This window comes from Crocodylus siamensis, chromosome 15 (genome assembly GCF_052110815.1).
Source record: "Crocodylus siamensis isolate JL-2025a chromosome 15, ASM5211081v1, whole genome shotgun sequence".
Taxonomy (NCBI): Eukaryota; Metazoa; Chordata; order Crocodylia; family Crocodylidae; genus Crocodylus; species Crocodylus siamensis.
Window position 1 is genome coordinate 32,044,422 of NC_143409.1, and position 8,694 is coordinate 32,053,115.

The window sequence follows — 8,694 nt, forward strand, 5'->3', positions numbered from 1 at the left end:
CCTCATTTTGGTGCATGCACAAGTGGAGAAAGACCATCAAAAGCTAAACCTGAAATGTGAACCTTGAATTTGGCTTTCTTTGAAATCACTATTAAAATAACAAGGTAATTAGCAGAATTCTCAGATTCATGAGACTCTGATGGGGCTGTGCCACAAGTGCTTCTGCTTTGGCCTCAGACTTGCAACATCTGGGCTGTCAACTATGTGCCTTAGCACCCATGTCATCCCAGCCCTTCAAGGCTTGAATGAAGAGATAAGTAAACACCAGAAACAGGTTCAGAGAAAGACTTCTGAGTGCTGTAGTTAGTTTTAAATTAACAGGTTACATCTGATGTTAAGGAATCACCATTTGCTACCACTGTTATGGAACACTTTGGAGCACGCATTCTGTGGTCTCTTGACAACTAAAGAGTGCGTTTATATATGTGTGTGTGTGTGTGTGTGTGTGTGCGTGTGTGTGTTGCAGTTTAAAATGCTTCCATGTTTCCTTTGCAAATTACTTCTTTTAAAGGATGCAAAACATTCTCTCTCAGTGTAACCAGAAACTGCAGAAAAAACTTAAGTTTCCTATTTCTGAATGTGCATGTATGACAACTTAGTTTTCAGCAGATACTTCATAACCCCATCCATAACTCTTTAAAATAATTGCTCCCTGAACAATTACTGTCTCTAAAAAACCCCAGAAACTCGACAGCTTTGAGTGCCATGATGGTCTGCTGGAAAAGTTCTAGGAATCAGGGACTCTCCCAGCCGTTGGTTTGGCCTGTAGTCGCCAGAGCCACATCCCTTCGGTCCAAATTTTCTCTCCCCTGTAATTTAGCTTGTTTCTCTTTCTAGTCTTCCCAGAAAGTCCCCCAGTTCTATGTATCCAGCAATACCATAGAAACTCCTCCTCCAACTACTAAAGGAGTGAGATGTAGTCTGAAATCAAGCAGAGGGTAGGGCAGATTTGTACTTTATAGACCAAGGGTAGGCAATCCCCAGCATGCATGCCACAGCATAGCATGCAAAGGCATTTTGCTTGACATGCGCATCTTGGGCTGCACTGCCACAATAAGACCTCTCAGCTCCCCTGCCATCCAGCCCTAGCATGCCAATATCTTACAAATCAAGGTTGTGGGCATTTTTGGCACTCTACCCAACAACATTGCCGACCCCTGTTATACACTAAATGTAGCTAGCTAGCTAACAAGAATATGCTTTCTCCAGCTCATGAAAATGTAATTTTAGAGTTCATTTTCACTTGGTTATTTAAAGTGATTTTATTCAAGATGAAGAGGTAGGGGCTATGGTGGATAAAACTGAGCAACAGTTCAAGACCTGGAACTTAAAAATAACCGCTGGTTTCTTTTATTGATACTGAACAAAGACATGATCTTCAGTGAATGTAATGAAAAAGAGACCAAAGTTCCACCAGTAGATTCAGGGTATGTCTAGATCAAGGGTTTCCAAACCGTGGTCCCAAACCAGACATCTCTGGGGGGGTACATAGGAAAAATTGTGTAATGGTGGATTTAATTTTTATTATAATAATAATTGGCACTTAAGGGATTAAAATATAAAATGTATGCTGGTAGGGGTACACAGGTAGCTGGTAAATCTGGAAGGGGTGCACAGTAAGAAAAAGTTTGGGAACCTCTGGTCTAGAGCACAAAGCAGTGCCAAGCCAAAGCATGAATCACTGGCTCTGCGCTCTGCAGCTCTGGAACCAGCAGCAGTCTAGCTGTATTAGTGTAATTCTCTGTGTGGGTTAATCAACTCTGTTTGTCTCAGTGGAGCTTATTGGCTGGCAATATAGTGCCTTACTGATGCAGCTATACTGCTTCCAGTTCAGATGCCAGCAGTTCCAAGCTAGCAAGGCATATCTCAACTTGGTGCTGCTTGGTGCCTGAGAGACCTACCCTTGCAGGTCTGCAAATTCTTATTAACGTGAGTAAGGAGAGTCAGTGTAAGATCGGGGGACTCATTCATATCACTTTGTGGGGTGCTAAACACTTGCAACAGCTTAATGTCTTTGGTTACAAGCTTTACCATGGTGTTGCATACCAAAGGCACCTGTTGCATTTCTCCAGTGCACAGGCTTTTAGAGGCCATGAATTCACAGTCCATGCAACCATGCATACAACACAGGACAAGCAAGCATACAGAATGCAGAGATGGCAAGGCCTGAAATGAAGAATCCCAGGATCCTGGCCAGTGAATGGAAAACTTCCTTCTCAAGCTCTTTTACAGCCACTTTTCCTGTTAGCCCCCTCACCCTTAGATTTCATAGATTTCATAGATATTTGGACTGGAAGGGACCCCGGAGGATCATTGAGTCCAGCCCCCTGCCCCAGGGGCAGGAAGTCATCAGGGATCATAGGATCCCAGCAAGATAAGTATCCAAATGTGTTTTGAAGCCATTCAAAGTGGGTGCTTGAACCGCCTCCAGTGGCAGTCTATTCCAAACCTTGGGTGCTCGGACAATAAAGAAATTCTTCCTTATGTCCAGCCTGAATTGGTCATGGCGGAGTTTGTGACCATTTGATCTTGTCATCACTTGGGGTGCTCTGGTGAACAGACGTTCCCCCAGATCCTGCTAAACATCCCTGATCAACTTATAGGTGGCCACCAGATCACCCCTGAGCCTGCGCTTTTCCAGGCTGAAGAGTCCCATGGTTCTCAGTTTGTCATTGTAAAGTCTGTTTTCCTGACCTCTGATCATGCACGTGGCTCTCCTCTCAAGCTTCTCTACATCCTTTTTGAATTGTGGAGCCCAAAACTGGACGCAGTACTCCAGCTGCGGCCTTACCAAGGCCAAGTACAAGGAGAGAATGACGTCCTGGGATTTGCTTGAGAAGCATCTATGGATGCAAGCCAGCATTTTACTAGCTGCAGCATCAAACTGAAGGCTCATGTTCATCTTGTGGTCAATCCTGACCCCCAAGTTTCATCTGTAGTGCTAATCAGTGTAGCACCACTGAGCCTATAAGCAGTCTGCAGATTTTTCCTCCCAAGGTGGAGAACCTTGCGTTTTTTGGTGTTGAACACCATCAGGTTCTCATCTGCCCATTTCATGAACCTGTCAAGATCTTCCTGGATCACCCTCCTGTCCTCAGGTGTGGATGCTTTATCCCAGAGGTCAGTGTCATTGGCAAACTTGGCTAGTCTGTTTCTGACACCAGTGTCCATATCACTGATGAAGATATTAAACAGTATAGGACAGAGCCTTGAGGGACCCCACTGATGACCGTGCATCAAGACAATTGGCTTCCATCAACCACCGCCCTCTGGGTCCTGCCGTGGAGCCAGTTCCCCAGCCAGCAGATCAGATCCATCTTTTCCATCCAAATATCCTGAAGCCTTCTCTGTCTTCCTAGGCACTTCCCACAACACTGCATCGCTGGGCTATCACATGAGAATCACAGAGCAAAACAAGCTAGGCAGGGAAAATTGAACTGGGAAACTGATAATCAGGAAAAATATACTGGATACAATTCCTTTCAGTTGATGAAAAAAAGAGGCATCTTGCACATGAGAAACTGCTATTAATCTGAAAACGCACCTTGTACAAAAAGAGAATTGCTACAGTATATTTAGGCGGCTTCAACCCCAGTCCCAGCCCTCCAACTCAATAAAGCTGCTGTAAGGCTAATACCGTTAGCCAGATTGTAAATTGACTTCAGTAGAATTGAACTGATTTACACCAGCCAGGGTCTGATCTGACAATGTTAAAATGTGGTGGATGCAAGATAAATTGAGAGGCTAAAATGTACCAATCAGCAACAAAGAGTACAAATGAACAAAACTATTTTTTTGCTAATAGGTTGTAGAGAAACATTCATTATTGTCAGATGCCAGTGAAACCCTAGCCTTATCAACAACTTCTTATAAATGCAGGCAATTTGACTTTTCCTTTGTGCCTAAAGGCCATTTCAAGCTTACTGTTTGCTAACAGTTTTAAACAGGTAGTGATCCGATCCAGCTTTGGATCTGGCCCCTTCGGATGGCCGCGATCTGACCTGGAGCTCCGGACCGGTTTTCTGCCTCGATCCAGCTGAAGCGGCTCCAAAGCTTCAGAGCTGCCTCGGAGATCCGGCCATAGGGTATAATGGGGAAGCAATGAAATATCTATAACTTTGTTGTCCAATTTGGATGCAACTTGCAGGGATGATAGCCTCTGCCAAGAGCATGAGATCTGCCAAGTTTCAAGAAGGTCAGAGCAGGGATTTGGGGGGAACTGCACCTCAAGCTGCAGACAAGCAAAACGCGTGCCATGGGTGACACTGTGTGTGTTAAGGTGCAGCAGGGTGACAGCTGCAGGGATGGCGGCCCCTGCTGTGACACCTGCCAGCTGTGGAGGAGATCGGTGCAGGGTGGTTGTGGGGCCCTGCACCCCTGGCTGCTGACGGGCAAAACTCCTGCCAAGACTGTGTCTGTCTTGGGGCAGTTGATCGTCTGTCTTAATTCTTTCTTCTCCTTAGCCTGGTTTTGAAGAAGCTAATTGATGTACGTTAAGTCGTTATGTAGTAGCTAGGTCCTGTGTATTGAGCTGGTCCCTGAGTCCCTGGTCCCTGAGTGAATCATGATTGATTGATTGGTAACTGGGAACACAGCAGCTTAGCAGCCAGCCCTGCGGCAGTGTCTCCCGTCCTCGCCCTAAGACAGACGCACTCGGTCCCACAATCACCCATGGCACTAATCTTCTTGAAACTTGGCAGGCTTTGTGGCCTCAATAAGGGCTACCCGCCCTGCAGTTTTGACCCCCCTGTGTTGTAACACATAGACGTGACAGGAGTTTTGCTTTCAAGAACTTGGGGTGCTGTTCTCCCCAACCCCCTGCACTGATCTTCTTGAAACTTGACAGGATTTATCCTCTCTGCAGAATCTACAACCTCTGAAAATTTCATCCAAATTGGACAAAAAAACAACAAAGTTATAGATATTTTATTGTTTCCCCATTATACCCTATGGCCGGATCTCCGAGGCGGCTCCGAAGCGCTTTGGGAAGCCAAACAAGGCGGCACTTCAACCTGGATGTGCTGCTTCAGACCCTGAAGTGTCCGAAGCTTCTCCGGATCCAAAGCACTGTCTGAAGCCTCGCACAGCCCTAGTTTTAAAACACTCAGCTTAGACTTCTTTGCGGAAGCACCCGAGGCTTGCAATAACCACACCATACAAGTACTGCACTGTACATTGTCTTTACAGCTCACCAACACTGGATCTTTCCTAATACCTTTTCATGAAGAGCCCCTAACTCATTATTCTCCTCAGTCAGCCTCTACTTCCCAACAACCTGTAAATTAGAAGAGAAAATGAAATATGATAAGTTGATGTTAAAATGCCATGAGATACTCCACAGATTTACTAGGGAATAAACAAAGGATAAAGCTTGCCTTTTATAGATGCAAGTTTCTGTGCCAGAGTCAGAGCATCTGCCCTTGCCAAAGTCTTATTACACGCTCAGGGCTATGAGCCTGTGGAATCACAACTCAGTAGCCCCCTCCCCCCCAACAAAAAACAAAAAAACAACCTCCCAACTGCACCCCCCCCAAAAGCCCAAACCCCAACAAACCAAAACCTGTGTCAAGAGAGATTTTCAGTCACTGAGGGTTGCCATAAAGGAACCAAGCGCACAATAACTTACTGATATCAAATCCAGAGGCTCTGCCCCCTCAAGATCACTCATAGAAAGTATACATTTCTGACCCAGACGACCACGGAAAACATTCCACAAGAGCCTGAGGGAAATTCTGACCCCGAGGATTGGCTCAAGGCTCCATATTTAAAACAATTAAAATCTCAGAAGCCCAAGCTACTTTAACTTTGTGAAAATTAGACCTGGATCAGGATTGTGAGATGGGAGATCACCACTAACTATTTATAAAGCACTGTGTGTATACAAAGAACTGTTTCATACACACCTAGGGTACCTACCTCACCACAACAACATGCCAACACTCTCTGCTGGGCATCATTTATTACCATGAGTGGTCGATATTAGTTGGACTGCCTGCTCTAGCGAGTTGAAATGCTAGCGTTGTGCCCTTACTGTGGTAAGTTTGATACAGCAGGAACTTGTCTAGATAGAAATAACAATTTCACTGTTAGTGATATATAGTACAATAATTGCCAGAAATAACCATAATTGACAGCCAGACAACTTCCTTATCAACTGTGTTTGGGTTGAAGAGATGCAAGTATTTTTTTAACTGCATTAACTACAATAACTTCTTTCAAATGTAACATTTCCCCAGTTCCATTTGGCAACACCCTTTTTCCTTCCACCCACCTCTGTTTTAAATCTAGATGAAACTATAATTTTAGTTCAACCATCTGAACTTACCATGTAGAATACAAGTGTTGCCAAATCTTTGAACTGACTGTTTCTGAGCAGCAAGGGTTTTTTTTTTAAAGAGATGTGGATAGTTTTGTTTTCAAGTATTTCTGCAGCTGCCCACACAGCTGCTTTAAAGCACTGAGGGTTGGCCAGACAGAATGGCATATGACAACAGGAAACAGGATCTAAAGCTAGTGGGAAGACAGATTTCTGCCAGTATTTACTGACCACTGGAATTAGTGATAGAACAAAACTTTAATAAAAAACCACCAGTTTAAGACTTGCTTTCAAGCTGCCTTAGCAACTCACCTGCAACATTTTCATACCATATGTCTCATCAGAGCAAAATCCATCTCCCTACTTTGCACCAAAGGTACCTACATAATTATGCAAATAATAATTGCTTGGTAATTTCTACTGCAAAGCAAGGTGAGACCAAAGTAGAGTAGAGTTTTAAATACAGAAGTACTACAAATCCCTGCTCTTTGGGTTTTTGTTAGTATTTAACTTATCAATAAAGCAGCAAAATATTATAGCCCACTGTTATTAAACCCTGAAGAATTTAATCATCACAAGAATAATTTTAAGATTAATGGGCCACTTTTTAAACTATAAATCTGAGATGCAGCCCTGCTGAAGGGACTTGGGGGATTTTTTAGCATAAATAAGATAAGCTTCTAAATGAATAACATGCTAGTGTTTCCTGGTCAGTGGCATGTTTACCAACCTTACGCTCAATGGGGTTTTTTCTGTTTACTCCAATAAGTGTTAGGTGAGGTCTAAATTCTTACCACAACCTGCAGCAGTGGAGCATCAGAACGCAACACAGATCAGCAGATTCAACAGCTCAGCTCTACATGTGCCTGCCTGTAACTGAACATAAATTACATTGGAGCAGATTACTTGAAAATCTCTCCAGAGTCTCATGGCAGATACCCAAAATGTCTATTACTTGGAGCTGGTCAGGAATTTTCAGAAAAAGACAAATACCCCAGAGTAACTAGCAGTCTAGTAAGCACTTACCTAGGATCTTAACAACTCAGGTTCAAGTCCCTGCTCTTTCTGAATCAGACCAAAAATTGGAATCTGGACTTCTCACATTCCCCAAATGCCCAACCCTTGGGCTGCTGCCAGGGTGAAGTCTATGGCTGTCACTTATTTTTTGCAAGAAACTTTAGAAGATCTCTGGTTTCTCCCAGTGAAGAACAAGAATGTTTTTGTGGGATGGGAGAGCTGCTCCCTACCCAGTTTATTGCTTAATGCTTGTTTATGGCTGTCCTTAGATATCCCAATCAAAGACAGGAGCCTTGTTGCTGTAGGCACCATACACAAAGAAAGAGTTACTGAGCCAAGTCAAAGCGTATGACAAGGGACAATGATCTCATCACTAAGCACTGGAGGAACCACCATCCAGGTTGTATCACTCAGTGTTTTTGGAAGGCCATATTCTGCTCTCATGCAGGCATATGACTCCTCCTTTGAAGAAGATGGGAGTAACCTGTGAGCATACTAAGGCAGCAATTTGGTAGAATGGACTGAATTCTTCCTGTGAAAATTACTACTGAACTGGAATCTTGAGCCATTTTTATTATCTAGGTATGTTATCAGAATTTTTTTAGTGTACCTTGAAGTTTCAAAGCAGTTATATAGCAGAAGTAAGGGTAGCAAGATCAATGCAGTAGGTGAGATCCTCAGCAGATGAAAATTCAAAGGCATAACAACAAGGGTCTGTGCCCTGAGTGGCAGCAGCGGCAGGGCCTGGGTGCATGAGGGCCAGTGCCCTGGTTGTCCACCACCTCCTAGTTATGTGAAAATTAGCATAAGTGAAGCCTGTTTACATCAGCTGAGGGTGCACACAAATACCTTTAACAAAAAGGTCACTGTGTTGGTTTGACTAGATTGCTATTCTTATTTCAGTATTATGTACATTGCTATAGGAAAAAAAAAATTAAAAATGTATGTATAACTTAGGCCCAGGAAATTTATTCACAACTCTTTAACATCCTCAGACACGGAGATCTCACACATTGATAGTTCTCAGATAGAGCCCACTCCTTCTCCCTCATCCTTTCTTCTTCAGTATTATGGTCCAAAGCAGAGTTTTATTTATTTATTTATAGCTGTGGGGAACCAGGAAGGGTTTGGTTTGGCTGCTGGTTCAGTGCTATCTGAACCCCTAAAGCTGGGGAGAGGCATGTATACTTTAATAAAAGAGGAAGTATACATGAACAAACAATTGCCTTCAATATTTACACCTAGTGGATCAGGTAGCTGTCATCCCTACTAACAAATGTGAAGCATTTGACACCAGCTACTGCCAGCCTCTGTGTAACTGATCCTAGGATGGTGAGCATGCCTCTGTCATCCATCACAGC